Genomic DNA, 25470 nt, shown 5'->3' with positions numbered 1-25470 from the left:
TTCTTTGCTTCCTCTACTTTACAGTTGATTCCCACTCTGTACGTCGTTTACCGCTAGTTATATTTATAAACCTTTGTATTACAAACAAAAACAGAAATATCACTTTTATTCTGAAACAACTCAAATATCTCAGAATTTATACATACATCATCAATAAAAACATTACATGAGTGAAAAATGCCCTCAGATATAAATATTAAAATGTACATGTTATTTTTACACATCTCAAACCAAAATATATAAAGAAAATTTAATTTCCCGTATCTCATGTATCAAAATGTTTAATACTAGTATAAAGACCAAGGACAATTTATTTTTGGAGGAAAAAAGGAAAATTGTCAAGACTCTATCAGAAAAAAAATGGAATATATCATGAAATAAAAAATCAACTACAATCTAATTCTGAAATAATTTTTATAGCTATGTAATTTATGGGGAAAAAAAACGTAAAAAAGTGTTCAAAATGACCTTTAATTTTATTTTATTGGGACATATTATTTTTGTAAGTCATACACATTGTACATCCTTAATTAAGCATAGAAATGACTAATGAAACAATGTTTTGAAGCCGTTCAAGTAGATATTTGATTGTGAAGAGCACAGAAAACTCAGAAAATTATTTATTTATTATGCAGGACTTTAGGAGACTGTAAGCTAAATCATGCATATAAAATAAAATATTGTCCTCTTCTGTGAAGTATCATTGTTGCCAAGTAGATGAGCAAGGTTAATTTATCCCTATACAATACATGAGGAAACATAAACATATTTGTCTCACAATTATAACATGAGGCTCAGATCACCGATTTAATGGAGTGTTTTGACCTCTACACCAGTGTTTGGGTCTATAGCTCTCATCATGAAACACTATTTATAAGTCTACATATCACATATCAGACACACACATTGACAAGACCAGCAGTGAGTTGTCTCCCCATTATCTATGTCTGAATCTGTCCCATTACTTTAACATCTGGAGCCACCTGAAATAAGATTAATGTTAAAAAGAATTGTATGGTACTGCATAAGACATAGATCTCGTAATCAAAGTGATCTATTTCAGTCTCTGGTGCAGTCCTATGGAGAATTATCAAATGGATAGCACATGATTATTTCAAATATGTTAAATTTTACAAATTGTATACACATAATTTTTTTTAAATTCAATAACCTACACACATGGAATAGTTTGTTGTTGAAGTTTTCATTAATTTGATTTTTTTAAAAAAGAAATTCACACAACTGTAAACCCAGTTATTATCAAGAGTAGTTAATTTGCACGTACAACAAATTCACAGTTGGTGGAACCAACAATGCTGGCGACATCTTCATTTTCTGCGATCTCCGTTAAAATAAGTCTCTTCTCTGAGTCCACGACAAACACACACTGAAATATAAAGGATTATAATCAAACACACACTGAAATATAAAGAATTATAATCTAGCATACACTGAAATATTAAAGATTATAATCTAGCACACACTGAAATATAAAGGATTATAATCTAGCATACACTGAAATATAAAGGATTATAATCAAACACACACTGAAATATAAAGGATTATAATCAAACACACACTGAAATATAAAGGATTATAATCTAGCACACACTGAAATATAAAGGATTATAATCAAACACACACTGAAATAAAAAGGATTATAATCAAACACACAACTTGAATGATGAAGATCTCTCACTTTTTACCACATTAGCCCCGTTTACTGATTAAGATTGACTCCATCAGAGTTAGTCCTACCTTGTCTGTGATGATCATATCCACACAGTTTTTACCCGTCAGGGGCAGATCACAGCTGTTCACTATCTTACTGTTTCCTTTCTGAAATATATCAACACTCATTAAACTTATACTGAACCATAAATCAAGCTACAAACTTATTTATAAGGTTTTAAATGAGTAAACCTAAGTCAGAATATTGTATAACCTTGTCTTGGTGCTCCATGGTTACAATAACCTTAGTTTTGTGACTGGACACCAGATCCATGGCTCAACCCATTCCCTTGACTAACCACCCTAAAAATATATAACAGATTAGTACAACAAGGCAAACAGTTCATTGGCTAATTCTGTTACCAAAGATAACCCATCAGAATTGAAATATGATATGAGAAATATGAAATCAAAAAACTGTTTTTTTTTTTCATACTGAGAACATGAAGTCTTGACAAAAATGATTATCAAAGCAAAACTTAATCTCATATTGAACACATTCTAGCTTACCGGAACCATCCAGTTGGCCAAATCTCCATAACGAGATACAGTACTTGCAATGCCCCTAATATGGTCAAGTTTATATGCCCCCTGTAAAAACAATATCAGTCACACAATTAATGGAGAAATGTGTAATGTCCCTAGTATGGTCAAGTTTATGTGTCCCCTGTAAAAATAAAACAATATCACTTGCACAATTAAAGGAGATTATTGTGATGCCCAGAGAATGGCCTACTTGATATGTCCTCTGAGACTCTGTAAAAATGAATTATGTTTCAAATATTTAATATTTGTGCCCCTTAAAGTTTCCATTTAATTAAAAAGTCTGGAATAAAGGATACGGAAATAACAAACAGTATTCAATATCAAAGTCCATAAAACAATACAAAATAGGAGCAGATTGATATATTTTAGTAGGAAATACAATGTGTAGTATTGAACTTGACATATGATGGATATTAATTAATTATATTAATATAAGACTGGACCCTTTGTGGAATAAGAGTATTATTTATATAAACTGTGTCAATTTTTTTGTTGGCATATTGAAGTTTAAGGGAAAATGGATTGTTTTAGCTGCCTTCTCTTCAGTTATATGTGAGGGTTTAAGAAGCTTACGATTCGCTATATCAATTTGATTTGAGTAATAAACGAACTCTCGAATCATAGCGAAGGAATCGTCACTGGAGAAGAAAGAGCTCCCTGGGATGTTGGTGGCGGTCTGTTTGCCCGCGTTGATCAGATCTGGGTCACATCACTGGATAATGGGTATGGACCCTGTAATGTTACATGTACAATAAATATTTTTTCTTATCAAAATAATGTTATAGTAAGAGAATTGGATATTAATTTCGTATCTCATTATCTCAGCCTAAATTACTAGATATAAAACAATTTATTCTTTTATAATCAAGTTAATTAGGAGACAAACCAATCCCATTATTCCATTTTCACTAAGTAGATGGACGGTCATTCCTGGCGGGATATAATTACTGGCCAACATTTGCATTCAAATACCCAAATTGGCTGAAATCATTGATCAGAAATATAAACATTTAGGTTGGTTGAACTTATTTTACCAGGAATATCAATAACTTTCAAATTGGCTGAAAACAATTATTTCACCATGCAGAAATATAAACAGCATTTAAATTGGTTGAAAGTATTTGACAAGAAATACAAACAACGTATGTCTACCATAAATGCAATCATGGAACTCCAGACCTGCCCGCTTTATGATTCTGTTTCTCATTTCCGCTGCCTTGTCATGTGTTTCTGGTTCTTCTTTACCTTCTGTCCGTGTTGTCAGTCTCTGTAAGGAAGATAATTCAGTTAAAAGACAGAGAACTTCTACTTTAGATTTACTGTATTATATTTTTACCTCTATCCACTTTTTAATTGTTTATTTACATCTCTATCCACTTTTCACTTTTTATTAATATCTCTATACTTTTTTTTTACTTTATTTTTACCTCTATCCTCTTTTCATAGCTGGGTCCTTTGATGACTCTCTGCACGTATACATGTGGAACGTGGACGTCCTCCAGTGGAATTTCTCCGACTTCCATCTCCTCAACTTCTGCGCTAACTTTTGTAGAAAACTGTAGTACGTGGTTTGTTCCAAAAAGTCGTAGACAGGGAAAACAGTTTTGTTTCTCTTTTCTTTATTAAATTTCTTTCCTTATCATAGCAAAGAGTAACATTTTATAAGCATGCACTTCAAGTTTCATGATGATATCACATCTTATAAGAAAATTATGGAAAAATAAAGAAAGAATATAAGTGTACACCGGCGCACGAAAGCAAGCGTAAATTACGTCTCTTATAATGTCATGATCTCTTTGTCTGCTTCACTCGCGGGTATTAACATTCAATAATTTTTTTAAAGTGATAGACCACTCTTGATTAAGGGACATATTTAAATTCATTACTGTCTGTTTTTTATACTTGTTTTTTTAAAAGCAGATTCACATTTTAGTCGAAATTTTGTCGAAAGATCGTCTTACATTGTAGGCAGCAGAGAATACAAATTGTTTGACGTCGTTCGCGGTCCAGATTGTTCCCAATTTTCTGCGTTTATCAAACCGTACTCTACTTCTTACATGTCGTAATTAACTTTTTTCGGTACAGAAGAAAAAATCTCATTGAATATCGTGCAATTTAAAAATAACGTTTTTATTGAAATTTGGTGTGAAATGTCACTTCTGTATTCTTTTTTCCCGTCTCTGATATATATTAACCATATCCAACACAATTTATTACATCTCCGTACGCGTTTGACGACGTCATTTTCATCATACACAATTTCAACGATACTATGAAAATCATGATGCCAATTGTCTGTTTCTAATGATATTTATATGAAATTTTGATATATTATTCAGATTTTGATTCTGGTTTCAGTGATTCTAATTTGAGTTCAATGTATTACGTAGTACTAAAAAAATGAAAACAAATGTAATATGTATATGTGTAAATTATTCTAAATTTCGTCCGTACGCCGACAGGCCTTATCGGCCTTCATTTAAATCGTCCTTATATTATTAATATGAAAGATATGTATTTAAAAATTCACAAGTTTAAAGAACAATGACTGTATTATGTCTATGCAAAATTTTGGTAAGTAATGGTTGCATGTTCAAAAAATTATAAACATTGTCTACGACTTTTCGGGACAAACCTCGTATATTACGATATAACAGGTCAGCTATTTAAAGAAAGAATTCAGAGGATTTGTGTCATACTACTTTTATGAAAGAAGTATAAGTAAAAGAAAGAAAGGAAGAAAAGAATATTGGTATTTTTGGACTGATCTGATATTAAAACATATAGTTTGCATCTTGTTTCCATTACTCTAATTAAAAAAAAAGTTTGGGGCTAGCTAAAGACAAAATTTGCATTTTCATATGATAGTTTTCATAGAAAGAGAGAAAAATGATTTTATTTTTTCAATCATATTGGCATTGCAAATAATAAAAGCATCGGACAAATTCTTGGAATCTTATCAGAGTATCGATGTACCCTAAGACAAAGCCGGGGGTGTTGAGTGAATAGCTGCAGATGTGTAGCTCTCCGAAAAAATATATTGATAGATCGGAGAGTTACAGTTCCATGTAGCAACCTCTAATGATAAAACGCCGCTTAATGATACAAATATCATTAAGCTTTGCAATTGCAATATTAGGAGACGTTAGCAGAGAAAGTATGTTTGTATGTGTCCGGATGGGATGTAGAGTGGGGGTAATATACATTAAATATTTTATTTAGTGTTACTTAAGTTGAATAATATAGTATTTCTTTAGGGTTTTGGGAAAGATTAGGGATTTTTTATTTTCCCTATTTGGAGCCTTCCCCCTTTGCTTCGAAAATTTTGCCACAAACTTGCCTTATGTGCAAACTAGGGTTTTTTTTATCATCCAAATTTACATCTGCTACCCAGGTTCTTAAAGTAAGTATTTCCAAGCGAGGTATTGTTTTCTTGATATTGATAAATCACTTCTGTGTTTCTTTCGTTCCATTTTGCATTTTGTACTTCTTTCTATCTATTGAATAAGATGAGTTAGTGACCTAGTGGAATCGATTTAACATCTAACTATGTAGCGCCAAGAATGGCAAGCCTTTAATACCGAAAGTCCAAGCACATCAAAGAATTGTACAATAATGAATTCGGATTAATTAGAAATAATAATATCTTATATTATGTAAAAGTGGTTAATTCTATTCCTAACTAGAAAGATTCCAGTCTGTCTCCAATTATCAGTAATTAATTATCGATTTTGGTATACCATTTATACTCCCTGATAGTCAGTTCTGCTTATAAGTCGTTGTACTTTTTTCATGTAAAATTATTTAATTAGTCATTGAACCGCTTATAGGTCGGTGGTATTTTACTAGAATTTGTCGATTTCAGATATTTATGTGTGTTTTCAATTTTTCTCTTTAAGACTTTTTTTTTTTAATTTTCTAAGGACTCGTCTATAAGTCGGACCGAGACTTTTATCAAAATTCAACTTCCAAAAAGCCTACTTATAGGCGAGTATAATAAGTTATGCCATCATCTTAGCGCATGTAATTAAATCAAAGTATTTTTGGTATCTGCAGAACTGTAGCGTTATGCTTTTATATTGTAATCTTTAACCATGACGCCATAGATCCTTTTTTGAAAATAATGCGCAACTTACGTCGCAAGATTTTCTGTGCACGGTTGGGGAGAATTTCTTAACTTATCAGTATTACACATACATACACTGCCTTATTCTAGGCACAATTTAACTACTATTTTATCCACCTCCGAACTCTTTACAGTCATCTCTACATACTAATTAACTTGCTTTTTTCAATTTTATTGCCATCCGACCAAAAAAAGATATACTAGTTTATCATGCAGATCTAAGCATGCTACATTCGAAAAGAGAATGTTTGTTTTCAAAAGGCGTTAAATTATTTCCCTTCCTATTTTATAAAATCAAAGAAGACATTAAATGAAGGCTTTTTTCGTATAGAAAACAAATGTAGGAAAATCTTTTTATTTTTGATTTCAATTGCGAAATTTTTGAATAATTCTAAGGTTCAAGTTTGCACTTCGCAAGTGAGTTAAGGCTAAATATGGATATTTCTATGCAAGTGAGCTAATAAAAAGTCAAAAATTGTATATTTTGTGCAAAGAGAAAGTTCAAATAAATTTTCTTATACATACTTAGTACCCACAATTTATTAATGCAAGTGCACATTATGACGTCATATTATGACGTCATTGTTCTCTCCCATTCAAGGTAATGAACCACAACATGGACGGTTACTCGTAATTTTAAACTTTCATTAAAAAGTTTAAGAAGTAAATTACATTGTTCTCTTATGTCTGTAGTATATGCTCCAACATTTAAAAATTTCAAATAATTGCAAAAAAGAACACGCGAATCTGTGTTTTGAAGGTGGGGTCCTTTGATTTTCATGAATATCAAAAGGAATTTGTGACAGGTACCCACTTCAGAGCTTTCGTAAACATCGAGCGCAGATTTGTTCAAAGTCGACATCAAAATATAATGTGTATGTTATATTTATACAGATTGTGTGAAAATATCTTTGTTGAACAACGTTGCGCTCTATGTCTTCTACTTAAAATTATCATGATTTTGAATCTGTTCGGTGAGTACATTTACATAGGATTAACCTCTTGTTGACCGGCTAAGAATAGATATTCCATTCCGCCACAGGTGAATACCTTTGGAAAGCGTGTTTTCTATAGGAAGCGACACATGTAGTTCGTATTTGAAAAGTGCAGACACCAGCTTTCCTTTTTATAAATAAAAAAGGCTCTCTGTAGACTTCGAAGAATATCACTTATGTTAAACTTTGAGGATTTTCTGGAACATTTTTTAATTCTCATGCACGTAATCATAATATTCCTGTTAATTGCGAAAAGCACACGCGTAGATGTATATAAATGCACAGTTAATCAATTTCTTACGAAAAAGAAACAAAAAGTTATAAGCAGAAAATACCAAAGACGTAATAATTTCTTCACATTTAATCAGTTTAAACAAATGCACTCGCATACTGACCACTTCAATATTCAAAGCAACTTTATACTCTTGTCACGTTTTTGGATGCTAGCTTCATGCATATAATATTTTACATAAAGTCGGAAAAACTTCAAATGTATTTATATTCGATAAATAAATCGGAATATTCATTTCAGAATTTACAGCAAATGTAAGAAATATATATATATACATGTCAGGCAGGTAGTATCTGGGGGAGGGGTGACCTATTCTTTTCAGGAATAAATCTTGAGTTCGTCATACACACAAACACACACACCTAAAACTTTCATACTCCTTGACGCTGTTACAATATGAATTAACACACATTAATGTTAATGGTTCTTTTTTCAAATAAAAAAATGAGTAATTCCTCCTAACTCTACATTTATCGTTTTCAAGTTTGGAGAAGGATTTCCTCGATCTTTTTCTTTTGTTTTATCAAATTCATGTTTATTGTTTTCTTTTTCTCAGCCTCCCCCCTTTACAAAAGAATGCGAGTATATGTCTGTGTGTATTAACCGTTAATTATAATGCAATCGCTTGTGCTTTTCAAACAATCATTCAAAAGAAAATTATTGTAGTGAGTCAAATATCTTGACATTTTATCTAACAATGATAGATTTTAAGAAAATTATTGTGATGTGGGGATTTTCAAAACCCCGACAAAAATACCTCAAGAACTAAAAAAGACTCCCACCGACCCCAAGTTAAGAAGAATACGAATGATGCAAAATAAAATTCAAAAGTATTGATGATTATTATTACCCATCGTATATTCTTTATTATTTCTTATCTCACGCTACAATTCACGGGCGTCTTCCTTTATATAATTTAAATGTCTCCGCCCATTTGTACTATGTTCGAAAAAAAATGTTCCGGAATTTTTGTGTTCAGTAGGTGTTGGAAATCGGATTGTATTTCTTGATATTCTAAGTTATTAATAATGATTGTACAAAATGTTAATTAGAAAGACTTTGTTATACACAATGAAACTAAAAATAAAACCGTATCCTCATGCATATTCTATAAAATAAAGGCAAAAAAGGGACCACGCTACTATACTTAAGTGGAAAACTCCTTTACCGTTTGGGAGTAAATGTAAATATAAAATTTAGAAAACGACATCTGTTGCCTTGTTGTGATGTTGTATATACTCCCAGGCAGTAAATTCTAGATTCAGAACATGACATCTTTATAAAATATGATTAATTTAATGTAAACTATTTATTTTATGTTTCTTGAACACTTTTTAAATGTTAAAAACATGCACTAAGATGATGTCGTAACTATAAGTAGGCTTTTTGGGAGTTGAATTTTGAACAAAAGTCAAGGTCCGACATATAGGCGAGTCCTAAAAATAAAAAAAAAAAATTCTGAAAGAAAGAAATTTATTAATATTTTAACAACTCGATTATAAAGGTTGGAACTTAATCTAATGCAGGAAATTAATATCTAAGATGACAACATTTACAATTAATTACTAGCATTTAGTAAATGATCTTGCACTTTTTAAAATGTCCCCAAAATATGCTTTGAAACGCTCATTAAAACAGCAGATTGTTATTCTACAGATACTAGCTAAATACCACCGACCAATATATAAGCGGGTCAATGACTAATTAACTAATGTACATGAAAAAATACGACTTATAAGCAGAACCGACTAACAGCCGAGTATAAATAGTATACCTAAATGGATCATTATTTATTGACATTTGCAGTAGAGACAGACTGAAATCTTTCTAGTTAGATATAGAATTAACATTTTTTTGAATAATATAAAAAAAAATCATTTCTAATTATTTCGAATTCATAATAGAATAGTTCTTTGATATGCTTAGAAGTTGGGTATATAAGGCATATAAGGTATATAAGGTATATATATTCATGACGCTACATAGTTAGATGTTTAATCGATACCACTTGGTTGCTAGCTCATCTGATTCAATAGATAGAAAGTAGCACAAATGCTAGGAGCGAAAGAAACACAGACGTGTTTGAACATGTTCTTTGTACTGTCTAGTTGGCAAAAATAAGCACGCGTTTGAGTTCCTATTGCAATGACATTTATTTGATTTTTATTTTTTATCGATATAAAAAGCAATACCTCGATTGGAAATACTTTCTTTAAGACCCCGGGTAGCAGATGTAAAGAAATATTCAATTTTACCATCACTATATAAAATATTTAATGTGAAATACTCCAAAACCCATCCCGACACATACAAACATACTTCGTCTCCTTACTTTTCTTAAAATTGAAAACTTCCATTAAACTACAGTGTAGTTTGATCGACATTTTTAAAAAAAAATGTTGATAGAAAGTTGGTGATGTTACATTGGACGTTAAACTGAAATTTGGACAGCTTTTTCACGGCTGATGTCAAATAGCTGACATATCCCGATCAACGAATACTATAGAAAACTAAAGTTAACTTTAGTTGACTTTAGTTACCTATAGTAGCAAAGTAAAAACCTTGGAACTTTGATCTGCTGTAGTGAAAACTTTCGAACTTGATTTGCAATTGTGAAAACTTTGGAACTGTGATTTACTAAAGTAAAAACTTTAGAACTTTGATTTACAATCATCGTCGCAAACCACGGCCAAAATGTATGATCTTCTCTCATTCTGGCCATGGTTGCATGAGACGATAATATTTCATAGCTCATTAAACTATTGACCAATGCAAGTAAAGCATAGTCGGAAATGTCCTTTCAAGGGACCTTTCAATGCCAAATTGCAGTATACTAAATATCGCTGATATAACTTTCAATTAGCAAACAGTTATTCAATTTTTCAAGATTTCAATGGAAACAAAACTTGTTATTGACTGAATATGATGTCAGAATAGAAACGCGTAAAAATTCGAGATTACGACACTTTTTGCTGATCAAGCAGCCAGGGGTAGGAGAGAGAGCTATATTAGAATTAACTACGGACCGTGGATTGAGACGATAAATTACTCTGTACTTTAGTGGAAATTTTGGAACTTTGATTTACTATAAATAGTGAAAATTTGGAACTTTGATTTACAGCAGTGAAAACTTTGGATTTTTGATTAACTATAGTAAAAACTTTGAAACTTTGATGTAATTATGTCTTGATTATGATTCTTTATAGTTCATTATATTTCAAGGTTAAGATTCAAAAAAGGTTCCGAGTTTTCTTTAAGAACCGGACACTTCCTTTCAAATAATAATGTACAAGAAATGAATATTAATTTATAGGTTGTCGCTTGTACCGAAAAAATTGATTCTAAAATAATCTTGCAACAGTACTGAATTCAAGTAATACTGATCACAAATAAAGGATAAATGAACCTTTTTCTAAAAACTATATAAATTATTCAATGTATTACATATACATTGTATTCTTTGTGTTATATATCCTCAAACATAAATTGTCAATATTGATGTCTCTCTTTTTCAAAATTTAGAGAAACAAACCAGATTAAAAGTACAAAAGTGAAATTATGAATTTATTTCTCGATATATTATCTGAAAGGTTAACAGTGACATGTGTTAAGCTGTATCAAATCTTAAATACAAAGTTTCGGTGAAAATATTCAAAAATATTATATATGTATACTTTAGGTTGATATTCAAATCATTATATTAAATTTTGAGGAATTGGCTTGTTCGCTTCTGTATTTTCATTTTAAAAATATGGTTCTTTTAAAAGGATTCGAATATCACTTTATTTATCTCTTTGTATTCATCTCTTTCTCCCAGATATCTTACTGTCTGTTTCTTAAACATCGGGGCTTAAAGTAGTTCCCTTGATTAGCTAGAAAACACAGTAAAATTTCAATAATTACCATTTATATAGCACAAGGGCATATATTGAATGAAGCGCATTGAAGTGGTAAAATTTTCCATTTGGACGAAACGTTCTGTGTCATGTTTTGAACGTCAATTATAACATAACAACACGCCCATTTCTTTAGAAACGAGAAAGGAATATTCGCCGTAATGTTTTAGGACACTACACTTCCCGCGACAAGCAACATGAGTTACACTGAAATTAAGAGTTTTAAATGAGAAGAAGCTACGTATAGAGTTCCCGCTTAAGTAAATTACGCATTGCAACGAATTTGTCCATAATTATGATTTTATCATGTTAATTGGAGTTAGCATAGCACATGTATCAGTCGAACACGTGCTTACTCGGTGTTTATGTAAACCGTCAATTTCATTGGATGTTATATGTATGAAAATACCTGCTCTACAGGCATTCTATTGAATCATTTGACCGAGTTTTACTTTCTAAAGAAATGGGCGTGTCTAAAGATAGCTCAAAACGTTCCATCCAAACAGAAAATTTTACCACTTCAATGCGCTTCGTTGTAAATGTTTTGACAAGTGATATCGCATTATTCAGAAAAAGTGGATGTGTGTTTCTATTAGATAATATAAGCCGATTCTAAATTTTATATCCTGTTTAAGGTTGCAATTGCAACGCTTAATGATACACTAGTGTGTATCATTAGTCGTCAACTATGTCGATGTTTGCTTGTTTCATTAAGCGTCAGTCTTGCACTGCATTTGTGACGCTTAATGATATAATTCTATCATTAAGCGGCGATTAAGCATTAGCGGTTGAGATTGTCAGCTATTAATGCAATAAATTATGGCATTAAGTGTTGCAATTGCAACGCTTAATGCTATTTGTATTATTAAGCTGCGTTTTATCAGTAGAGGTTGGTAGGGTGGCACCCATTGAAAAAACTGTTTATTCATTGCGCACAAAAAGTGCGCTGTTTCTGGTCCAACATGCTTCGTTCAGATGTCAACTACTAGAGTACTTGAAAGAAGAGTAAGGATTTTTTTTAATATAGCTTTTTTTAGCAATTGAGGTAAGAATTTTGAAGAATTAATCAAGAAACGAGCGCACTTTTTTGTGCGCAATAAATATACAGCTTTTCAATGGGTTTTTCAATGATTTTTTTCCCTTGAAAACTTTAACATATGTGTTATCGGGATACGACCCCAAAAAATTTGTCCTGGAATTTAAAAAAAAAGTTTGAGTCTGGACAATTTTTTTATTGTTCAAAGACTACCAAAAATCTTTAGCTTCAAACTTAAAAGAAAATAATAATGATTTGATTTTTAAGGGGGGGGGGGGGAGGGGGGGGGGGGGGGGAGATTGGATTCATTTTCGTTCTCAAAAGATGTCACTATAAAAATGTTAATTAAGCTTTAATCAGAACATCGCGAGCGCCTGTGGAATATCAATATATCATACTGTTTTTCAGCCTAATCTATGATTGTGTCTTTTGTTTACAGTATAATATTTACATTACATATATTTTTTGCATATAAAATGAATTGAAATCTATTGCATTCAAAACACCATAAAACAGACAGGGTACCAAGAGGTTAAAACATGCGTTTTAGTTTGACGTCATAATCGTTAAACACCGAGGAAGTGCAACGTCACAAGCCAAAATCAAAAAATCACGTTCAAATTGACCAGAAGCTGTTACGTTGGCAAATCTATTCAATATAGCTTACACGAAGGATAATACATAGGTTTTTAAATAGAAATCACATTTGCAGTTAAGGTAGAAAGTTTAAAAATGTAAATTTAAGCAATGAATCATCATTTTTTTGAGTGATGTAGTTTCATAACTGCAACGGTGTGTGCAAACAAATTTTCATAACGTGTTAACGCGCGTTTTTCAATTTGTTTGCACACACCGTTGCAGTTATGAACCTATATCACTCAAAAAATGATGATTCATTGCTTAATTAAATAACATATAATTTGAGCAAGATTCGATAATCATGTGATGTTTGACACTCGCTTGAATCATTTCAGAACAAGGTGATCTCTGAAAATAGAACACCTTATGATAGATTCTAGTCTATGTAATCATTCCACCAACTGGCATTTGCATCCGTTTTCTTGCGCCCGGGTAATGAGCAAAAGTTGTCTTTAAAATTTTATATGGTCAAAGTGTGTCTTTTATTACGTCATTTTTATAGCCAGTATGCTAAACAATCTATATTCTGACGTCATTTTCGGCGTTATTACGTCATTACAATTATAAAGTGATGTCACAGTATGTGTTTATTTTTCTGATCTTTCCAATGATATCAAACTCAATAATTTCCGTAAAAAAGGTTATTTTTTTATTAAACAGTTCTCAGAACCTTTGAAATGCCCCTCGTATTTTGAAATTCATAGAAGTTGCCTCCCTTGTTTTAAGACTGAGGGAATTCCACTTTCTATCGGGAATAAATGGGAATAAATGATCGATAATATAGTTCTAATCTGTATTTTGGAAAAGAATAATTTAAAGAATTGTGGGTAGTGTTTCCTGAAATATTGCCTCTTGTTTCAGGTACTAAGTTTTGCAAATAATTAGGTACTAAATTATTGTGTATTTTACACATTGTTATTAGCTTTGCCCTATCTCTTCTATATTCCAATGGTTCCTAATCTGTTTCCAAATATAATGAATTTCTTGAAGCAATAATTGTAAGCCCAGTAACTATTCTTGTAGCAAATAATTGAACTTTTTAAAGATTCTCAATATCTGTTTTTGTGCATCCAGACCAAACTTCAACAGCATATTCAAGATGTGGTCTAATAAAAGATATATACATCTGGGATAGAATATCTCTTATTGACACAGTCAGTTGTAGTTATTTTAAGAAGCCCCAGTTTTTGTATGCTTTCTTTATGCTATCAATATGATAAGACCATCCTAAGTTGGACGACAAACGTATCCCAAGATGTTTGTGTTCTGTAACATATTCTAATTGGCAATTGTCAAATAATTTAGGAAAATGCTGTACATTTTTTAAATTAAAAAAATGCTGTTTTTGTTTTCTGTGGGTTAAATTTCAATAGCCAGTTTTTAGACCATTCATTTAGTATTTCAAGATCATGATTAAGATTCTTTACAATATGATTAACATTATCTGAACATTGTTGTAAAGAATTATCATCAGAAAATAATCTACAAACAGATATAATATTTTCGGCCACAAATCATTTACATACAATACAAATAACAAGGGACCAAGTACTGAGCCCTGGGGAACTCCAGCTTTTACATATCCTACAGAGGAAAAATTACTTGTTGTGTTCTTTTGCTAAAGTAACTATCAAACCAATCTAGCAAATCACCATTGATTCCATGCATTTTTAGCTTGTAAATAAATCCTTTATGCCAGACTCTATCAAATGCTTTCAATAAATCACAAAACACCATACAACAGAATTTACCTCCATCAATACTTTTTTCTATAGAATGGTATGTTTCTAAAAGTTGATTTACTGTGGAATGACCTGGTAAAAACCTGCCTGATATTTATAAAATATATTATGTGAATACAAGAAATTGTAAACATGTTTAAAATGATTTTTTCAAAAATTTTGCTTATACAACTCAGCAAAAAACTGATCTATAGTTTGAAGTAAAATGTAATAACACAAAATGTAATAATCCCAGTTTATTACATTTTGCGTTGTAACACTACTCGCAAAAGCTAATTTTCTATATATTTTGAAAAATTATATGCATCAATAATTCTTTTTTTCCTCTTAATAATTGCCAAAATTAAGGTGTGAAAACTGTGTAATCTAAAGTATAGCAAAACCAATCTGTTAATAAATATAGCAAAAAGAAATCAGAAATAAGTCTCGTGGACTACAGTGTTCATCTGGTTATACATTTTTACATACAGAATTGAAATCTTATATTGAGGTCATTAAGTAATCTTTATTGCTTCAATACAATACAATTTTTTCAATTTTTTAAGAAATAAGTAGGGATTGTATGTGTTTATTTTTCTAATGAATTGCGGAAATTTTAACTGACTTATAATACATAATAGTTAACCCCCATCCCACTGACCGCACAAATTCACACACAGAAAACACGGATCCCTAGTAATGTGGCAAAGAAAGCTTAATTAAGGACATTGGCAACGTTTTTGGCTTTAAGAGCGTTTGAATAGGTTTAATGGTATCAAACATCTAATTCAGGTCCTTTTAACCCATCAAGCCAGCCTTCCTTTATAGATTTTGCCATATCAATGTTTTTACAATTCTGAATGCATTTCCTATGTAAAATGTTGACAAATACCAGCAAATACCAACCTTCTTTTGAGTTACTTCCCTTAACATCTGATTATTATTCATAATGATAAAGATGGTTGTTTGTTTCTATTCTATTATTTACTTTATTGGAAACGAACTGTCATAAAACATTTTGGAAACGATTTATTATTAATATATAAAAATTGCATTTTGTTTAGTGTAACATTGAAAATTTTCACCCCGAGAAAACCGTTGAAAACATTTTTTTATAATGGTTTTCGAGGAGTGAATATTTTCAATGTTTCACTCAACTACATGCAATGTTTATTATATTATACTGAATGTATTATACAAATACATATAACAGTGAACCGTGCGCGCATAAATTCTGCGCAGTTGCTATTTTTTGGAATATCACCCTTCGTCAAGCACTGTTGACCGTTGCTACGCTGGAGGGCATGGCTACATTATTCGGCGGGTAATAGTGTTTTAACAAATGTTTCTTGACCAATCAGATTCAACTTATTTACATAAAAGTTTAATATCTTTTAATAGTGCTCCCTTCACAAAACATATAGAATCGTTCTCACCCGGTCTACCTTGCTATCACCACTTTCAACATAATTATGTCGCATCTTTGCACTTCCCAGCATACATGTACCTATTCTAAATGTCACTGTCTGCCCCCTCAGCACAATGTAAACATCCTCATCACTGCTTTTCTTTTATTACTGTAGAGTTCAATAATGAATAAATCAGATATAAAAAAGCCCGCGTGCTTTTGTTTACCTCTCAGTCTATCTATCTATCTATCTCTCGATACTACTCGATCTCAAATTTTGAGTACTCTGAGTAGGGTGCGCAGCTAATTAAAAGATGTAAAAAAAAAAAAAAGTAGAGAAAAGTAAATTTCAAAGAGGTGAAAAGGGAACAGTATTTAATTATTAGTGAAGATTATCAGTTTTGAATACTTTTAATATTCCACAGAGCCAAAATGAATTTGGACTACCCCATATATATTGGATTCCGAAACTTCATAAGAATCCATACAAACAAAGATACATTGCAGGTTCCAGTAAATGTTCAACCAAGCCTCTTTCGTTACTCCTCACTAAGATACTGACAGTGGTGAAGGAAAAACTTCAAAAATACTGTGCAACTATATATTCAAGAAGTGGTGCGAATCAGATATGGATACTTAAAAATTCTAAAGAACTTTTGGACAATTTGAAATTACAAGACTTTACAAAAATCAACAGCTTAAAAACTTAACACTTTTCAACTTTATACACAACAATTCCCCACGACGAATTAAAATCCAGGCTCTTTGATATCATTGACAGCTGCTTCTTCAATAAAAATGGAACTCGTAAATTTTCTTACCGCGTCATTGGTCATTTGCAAAATAATTTTGTTAAAACAGATTCTGATTGCACACACAAGTACTCTGAAGTTGACATCAAGAAGATGCTTGAGTTTCTGATAGACAATATCTATGTGGTTTTTGGAGACCAGGTATTCCAACAATCTATATGAATTCCAATGGGTACAAATTGCGCTCCTTTATTAGCAGACTTATTTTTACATTCTTATGAAGCAAAATTTATGCAAAATCTTATGTGTGAAAAGAAGAAAACACTTGCTGTGGCATTCAACTTGACATCTAGATATATCGACGACGTATTGTCAATTAATAATGATAATTTCCATTCCTACGTCGATACATAGAAAGTGGTTAGAGCTTTGACTGACATCCCTGTCCATCCATAGTAATAAAGATGATAGTGTCATATCTGCAAAGAGTCTGACCTGCGAGTTCATATAAGGGAGGAAAAGGATGGGACCAAGGACAGAGCCCTGACTGACCCCAGATGTGACGGGGATGGATGTGGAGAACTCGCCGTCTACAACTACCCTCTGGGAACGGTTGCTGAGGAACCCCTTGATCCATGCTAGATTTCGGCCTCGAAAGCCATACTCATGTAGTTTAAAAAGTAGTTTGTTGTGTGAGACCTTTTCAAAAGCTTTGATGAAATCTAACAGGATGAAGTCGGTTTGCTTACCGTGTTGAATGTTTATTTCTTTTCACCGCCTAGAGAATTCCTTACGGGAGATCACTCTCAATGACTGTTTTCATAAGTGAAAAAAACCTATGTATAAACCTTTTTTCCCGGAAACCCTGCGTTGCCAATGACCTTAACGCACGTAAATGTTTTGATTGATTATAAAGGCGACCCCCCCCCCCCGAAATATATTTACTGGTTTGGAGACACTTACAGATTTTTATTTCCTTACTTGTTAGAACATTTCAGAGTCAGTATTTTTTGAGTGGGTTTGCTCCCTCTTTGCTTTTCGAAAAATGAATTGATTTACCATTGGTATATATGTTATATTAATTTTTTTTCTTCAATTTTATCTATAATTGTGCAATTTCATCGAAATATAAAAAGAAAAGCGAAACATTCTCTTTCTATAGTTATTTAAAGTGCTGCCGGATCTGTAATTTAGAAAAGAAACAAGAGGCTCTTTGGCCACATCGCTCATCTGAGAAGCAGACCATGCTATTCTTAACCAGATTTTTCCCTTGTGGCCTATTGTGACTCATCGTACCCCACACAATTCAAAATCTACACTATCCCAGGATGCTTCCACATAAATTTCAGCCATTCTTGCCCAGAAGTTCTTGAGAAGGAAAATTCGCAGTACAGTTAAGGTGCGCAATGGAAATATCGACTTAATTTTGTATTTAAAATGTATTTGTAATCGGGATGGCGATTATTTTTATTACATTATATATATCGGATAATTGTACTTATGATTAATAACTACATATCGAGGAAGATTATATTTTATATTTAGACTAGTCACGTGATGCGGCAGTTACGCGATTTTAGCACATTGACTTGAAGTATTGATGTTACATATAAATATCACTAGTGCAAGGGCATACCGAAGTTAAATTTCCAAGTTTAGTATAGAAATATTTTCAACACACATTGTAGTTTCTAAAAAGTGCTGCGATCCTGTCTAAATTCTGCAATTTCATTGTTAAAATTATAATTGTATGATCGAATGCAATATTTTTTGCAGGTCAGCGGCATGAAATATTGATATAATTAAATTGTTTTTAAGATTTCATCAGGATCGCAGCACTTTTCAGATACCTAAATAGTTCTATAGTTGAAATGTAAAAGCTTTCTTTGATCCATAGAGTGTATGCCCTTACACTAGAACGATTTATTAAGACCCCCCATATTACCCTCCGATGTACTTGCATACAAATATTCGGCAGTGTCAATTAAATACGTAATGTACAGAAAATATATTAATAAAATAGTGAAGAAGACATGAAATTCAAGTTATTGATCCATAGAATATCTGTAAATAATATTTTATTTCATTAGAGAATACATATTTTGTTGAGAAAAATATTACTTGTTCTGTCTCTCACTGCATACAAACTACGTCACGTTGTAAGAAATGACGTCATATTGACAAGTGTATTGCGATTAGTGACTTTTTTATAACTTGTTATGTGGGATTTAACTAACTAACGACAAAACAACACGCTGTAGTAAGTTTTTATGTAGAAAGATGATTTCTTACTGGTTAAATTAGCAGATAAACTCATTTTGTGGTATTTTAGAGAAATGCTGTATGACGTATATTGTGAATGATGTCATAGTCAAGTTTTCCCGTACAAATTAGGCTCCGCCTCCTTTTTGTAACCTTAGCTGTGCTGCGTTTTAATGATCTTTTCCTATTGATTTCTATGTAAAACTTTGATTCCCTATTGTGGCCCCGCCCAACCTCAAGGGGCCATGATTTGAACAATATAGAATCTACACTACTCCAGGCTACTTCCACATAAGTTCCGGCTTTTCTGGCTCAGTGGGTCGAAAGAAAAGATTTTAAAATATTTGTCCTATATATTTCTATGGAAATATTTGATTCCCTATTGTTGCCTCACCCAACTCCCAGGTGCCTTGATTTTAAAATTTACAATCTACATTACATCAGGATGCTTTTAATTACAGAAGTTTCAGTTTTCTGGACCAGTGGTTCTTGAGTAGTAGATTTTTAAAGAGTTTTCCTATATTATTCTATGTAAAATTTTAGTTCCCTATTGTGGCCCAGCCCAACCCCTTGGGGTCATGATTTGAACAATTCAAACTCTACGCTAGCCCAGGATGGTTCCACATAAGTTTTAGCTTTTCTGACCCAGTCGGTCTAGAGTTGAAGATTTTTCCTATATATTTCTATGAAAACTTTAATTCTCTAAAGTGGCCCCGCTCAACCCCCGGGGTCATGATTTGAACAATATAGAATCTTCACTACCCCACATTGCTTTCACATACGTTTAAGCTTTTCTGGACCAGTGGTTCTTGAGAAGAAGATTTTTTAATGTATATTTCTATATAAAACTTTAATTCCCTATTGTGGCCCCGCCCTACCCTGGGGAGATGTCATGATTTGAACAATTCAAAATCTGCAGTACCCTAGGATGCTTTCACATAAGTTACAGCTTTTCTGGCCCAGTGGTTCTTGAGAAGTATATTTTAAAAGATTTTTCCTATATATATATATTTTTGTAAAATTTTATCTCTATTGTGGCCCCGCCCAACCCCTGGGGGTCATGATTTAAACAATTCAAAATCTACACTACCCCAGAATGGTTCCACATTAGTTTCAGCTTTTACTTGTTAATTGGTTCTTGAGAAGAAGATTTTTCATAGATGTTTCTATGTAAACTTAAATTCCCTAAAGTGGCTCAGCCCAAACCCCCGGGGGTCATGATTTGAACAATTTAAAATATACACTTCCCTAAGATGCTCCCACATAAGTTTCAGCTTTTCTGACCCAGTTGGTCTAGAGAAGATTTTTAAAGATTTGTTCTATATATTTCTATGTAAAACTTGGATTCCCTATTGTGGCCCCGCCCTACCCTGGTGGGATGTCATGATTTGAACAATTTAGAACCTACACCACCCTAGGACGCTTCCACATAAGTTACAGCTTTTCTGGCCCAGTGGCTCTTGACAAGTAGATTCTTAAAGATTTTTCTTATAGATTTCTATGTAAAACTAAAGTTAACTATTATGGCCCCGCTCTACCCCCGGAGATCATGATTTGAATAATTCAAAATTGACACTACCCCAGGATGCTTCCACATTTAGTTAAGTTTCAGCTTTTCTAGCCCTGTGGTTTTGGAGAAGAAGATTTTTCCTTTATATTTCTATGTAAAACATTGATTCCTCATTGTGGCCCCACCCAACCCATGGGGGTCATGATTTGAACAATTTAGAATCTATACTACCTCACATTGCTTTCACATAAGTTTAAGCTTTTCTGGACCAGTGGTTCTTGAAAAGAAGATTTTTTAATGAACTCGCCCTATTTTTGTATTATCTCCCCTTGGAAGAGGACCCGGGCCTTAATTTTAATAATTTAAATTCCCCTTCACTCAAGAATGCTTGTTTCAAGTTTGGTTAAAATTTGTCCAATGGTTTTTGAGAAGAAGTCAGAAATGTGAAAAGTTTACAGACGGACAGACAAAACGACAGACAGACGGACAACGGACAAAATGTGATCAGAAAGCTCACTTGCGTCTTCGGCTCAGGTGAGCTAAAAAGTCAAAACCTCATATCCTCTCGTTGTTTGGCCCCATTTGATCGTCGATCAAAAAATCCCTTCTCTTTATATCTCTCTGGGAATGGGAGGGGAAGAGGAAGTCACGCTTATAAACTTTCTTTAAATATTTCAAATTATGTTTCTTCTTTACCTTGAACACGGGCCACTACCAATACATGCAACAGTTTGACGCAGTATACAGGTATTAAATGATGAACTTGTACGTATATCTTTAGACATAAAATAAAGCTCCCGTCCAAATATATATTTTTTTACTACTTTTCCCATTGTAGCATAAAAAAATCAAAATAATACCAACATTCTACTTGGTCAGCAAATTTGGGTGGGGTAATATTAAAGGTAGCATGTTGCTGCATCATTCTATCCACCCCAACTTTTTCCCTAATAAAAAAATTATTTTGTCTATTTCCAAAGGGTTTTAATTAATTTTTTTTCGAACGTTGTAACTTTTAACTTTAATGCATAAATGTTTTAATGAAACAATTAATTAATGCATTTGTATTAATTACTTTCTCCATTTCCATTTATACTCGGCATGCCTATATTTACACAGTACAATGTTTATAAACAGATTTGGTTACTAGTAATAAAAGAAATTTATAATTTACAAGAAGTATTGTTTTTAATTACATAAACAAATAATTCTTAGTTGTTTTCCTGCCACCAGCACCTCTTAAAATCTCCTGCCATCAGCGCCTCTTAGAATCACCTAAGATATGTCCTAGGACAAGCTCGTAGTTGTCCTAAAGTTAGGACTAAGATTAGGAACTCTCCTAAGACAGGACAGCTTTGTTGAAAGACTAACCAGTATTACTAACTTTCGAACAGACTCATTTTAAAATTAAACCTTTAAAATAAAAACCACAAGAACTTTTTACGGAAATATAACTTTTATTTTGAATAAAAACTATTTTTTCAGAAAAGTTACATCATCAGTAGAAAATATTAAATAAAATCAAAATGCCATTTAGATATAAATAAATTGATTGTGTTGTATATTTATCATGTTCATAGGTATAAAATAAGTTACATCCCCAATAAAGAATTCACAGAAAACAGCTGGTAAATCACGCATTATTTTGAATACATATTATGTCATGTTAAAACTGTATTCATAAACTATAAATAAGTGTTTTATTTCCCTTATAAGGAAATAAAACGAAACAGCTGGTTATGCTCCAAAGACTAAATTCAAATTGTTAAAACCATTGAATAAAACATAGAAAGTACGTAAATCAAGTTTTCAAATAGTTCTCAGTTAACAAAATAGTTTTTAATAATCAAAATAAAAAAAAGTAAATATCATGCAATATCGAAATTACCTAGAGGAAATATCTGCAAGGTTCTCCAACCCTGTAGGGTTATTCTGGTTGCCCTCTCCCCAGTCCTAAATTAAAACTTCAAGTGGGCAAGTAAAAAAGAAAAGAAAAAACAGAAGGTTTAGATGTCATTAGCATATATTTACATTTCATATATTTTTTGCATATAAAGTGAATGTAAATCTATTACATCGATACTTGGGATGTCTGGGTCCTGCTAAGAGCAGGATGCTGTCCCCTATGGGATCAGGTAACTTTATTCTCTTATACAGGTAGATTTCATTTAGACCTGTTTGTCCTGGATTCTTATCAAAGAAATCTTGAATACATGTCTCTTTGTTTTTCATCTATTCTCCCTTTAAAGTAGTCCCTTCTGGTTCTACTATTTTCCAAAGATACTCTGAGCTTAAAACTTCCATGATGTGTGCTCTGTCCCTCACTCAGATCAGAAATGATCTCTAGGATTTTGTAGGTCTCCTTTTTATATAGACTCTCAGGTGTAGTTATTTTTTAACTTGCAGAGGAAAAAAACCAATAGAGAATTTTGAATTAGGAATAATTCAAAAATCTCATTCTTTTATCACTGAGTGTGACAAAAAAAAATCTAGGACTGAGGAGCTTGCTTAACAATAGAAAACACCAAATTTGAGTTCAGGGTCCTATTTATACTTAACACAGAAATAGGCGTTTGGACTGTTGAATTTCGCCTCGACAGATGGGGCAAAACTGAAAGGAAGGAGCACACAAGGCACAGCAACATACGTGTCCGCAAGGTAGAAAAACGATTTGTAATTCCTCGTCTAAACAAATGTGACATTTTCCTCGAGCCTGGACGTCTGGTTGTGGGTTCTGTAGAGGTTTAATCTCAGGTAAAGGTTTATATCCCTGCTGATCTAAACCCGCAATAAACACATTCATCACCCATCCTCGTCCCTTATACAGATTGATGTAAGGACAGTTGGGGTTCCAATAAGCATGTTCTACACAAGGATCGTCCTCGGGATCCCAATTACTAAAAATCATTCCACAATGAAAACAGGTAGCCTTATCTTTCACTCCCCTGTAGTAAAACCCGGCTCGAGCTAGGTCTGGTATTTTTCCTGAGAGAGGTTCTGGCCATCCGTGCTCAAAAGTAGCTTCTCTCTTTGAGAGCCGAGCATACTGGGGATAACGCATGGGTTGATCTAGCAATTTCTCAGTCATGACTGAACTTTTGATTTGTATTGACCCCCTTTTTATAGAGAAGAAGAAAAACAACAACACATAAAACATCAATTCATTTTTTTTAATTCAATGTCAACATATCAACATATCAATAACCATAAGGTAAAGTGTTATAAGAGGGTAACAATTGTCTCTTATCATATACAATTCTATACTTTTTCTCTAATGGTTTGTTCACGACTTCATGATCACGAGTCCTCTGGGTTTTGTCGGGATAAGGGACTGTCACTTCCTCTATTTCTCCCTTAAGCATTTTTTCTAAAGTCTCTGGGCACACCAACTGAGAGGTTCGATGGTTGAAAGTGATTCCTTTGCATTTATGAACCTCGGTTCCTTTGTCCGTCCGTTAAGCATAATTTTTAGGACCTGCCGACATGAATTTGGTGATGTGATCCCCGTCTAATTCGTCGGTCCATTCTCCTAAACTATGACCCAAGGTAGGATTAAAAGCTCCTTCCTGATGTTGGTAAATGATACTGTCCGTATCGAAATAAAGGCCCCGTTCTTCTAAAGGTTGTAAAGTCTCGTAGAGATGTAAGCGGGCATAGGCGGTGGTAAAACAAGCCAGGACCACGTTTCCAAAGGGACATTCTTCGACGAATTCCTGTTTGTCTTGAAAATTCACTAGAATCTTGTCTTCAATGGAATCTTCTTTATTGACTAAGAGTCGCACACCCTTGATGTTGAGAGTCGAATTTTGTAAGAGTTGATGTAATTCCTCTACTTCGTCCAAGTATCTGACTTTGGGTAATAACAATCGTTGAGCAAATTTTCCCCACAGACAATTTATAAAGAGTTTAGCAATGGTTCTTCTCACTGGATTCTTCTCGATACTGATCCTATCCATCATGAATCCTTCTTTGTATAACACCTGTCGAATGTAATCTTGTTCTTGTTCTGAGGTCTTACAGTCGGGGGAAATCCGGACGTTTCCTGTTTGATCTTGAGGAAGGTATTGATGTAGTCTTTAAATAAGTCTTGACTGCTTTCTTTGAAATGCCACACTTCGTAAATTTGCTCTAAGGTATACCCCATGTCTAGGGCTTTATGTAATTCGGTCGTCACCCAAGTACCCGTGAGACTACGTTCCCGATCGGTGTGTTGACATGGGTATTGAGACGTAGAGTCTTGTTGTTGGGCACACGTGCGACATAAGGGAAATAATAACTTACCTCCCGTCCGATAAGGTAATACGGGGTGAAAGAGGCCTCGGGGTGGTAAGACCCGACAGTGAATGAGACCGAAATAATTTCTCACGTCCTGGAAGTTGTCTGTGATGATCTCAGGATGCCCTAGGGGAAAAGGTCTGTGTTTCAACACGTAAGGGTATAAGGAACACACGTCCACGTATCTCATGTCCCCTTCTTCACAATATAATTTAGTGGCATTGGTCCGGCCTCCGTACAGGGCTTCTCGCGGTTTTAAAGGATCCGGAATGTCCACATCT

The 25470-nt window shown here is 33.0% G+C and overlaps 1 pseudogene; it reads right to left on the bottom strand.

Annotated features, from left to right (window-relative positions):
• Window positions 1–89: 89 nt before the first annotated feature.
• On the bottom strand, window positions 90–24276 carry LOC134253032 (succinyl-CoA:3-ketoacid coenzyme A transferase 1, mitochondrial-like; annotated as a pseudogene).
• Window positions 24277–25470: the final 1194 nt, after the last annotated feature.

The sequence above is a fragment of the Saccostrea cucullata genome, unplaced genomic scaffold (genome assembly GCF_032062105.1).
Source record: "Saccostrea cucullata isolate Sc308-1 unplaced genomic scaffold, CSIRO_AGI_Scuc_v1 ctg2657, whole genome shotgun sequence".
Lineage (NCBI taxonomy): Eukaryota > Metazoa > Mollusca > Bivalvia > Ostreida > Ostreidae > Saccostrea > Saccostrea cuccullata.
Note: the sequence above shows the minus strand (reverse complement) of the source record. Positions and strands in the feature narration are given on the sequence as shown.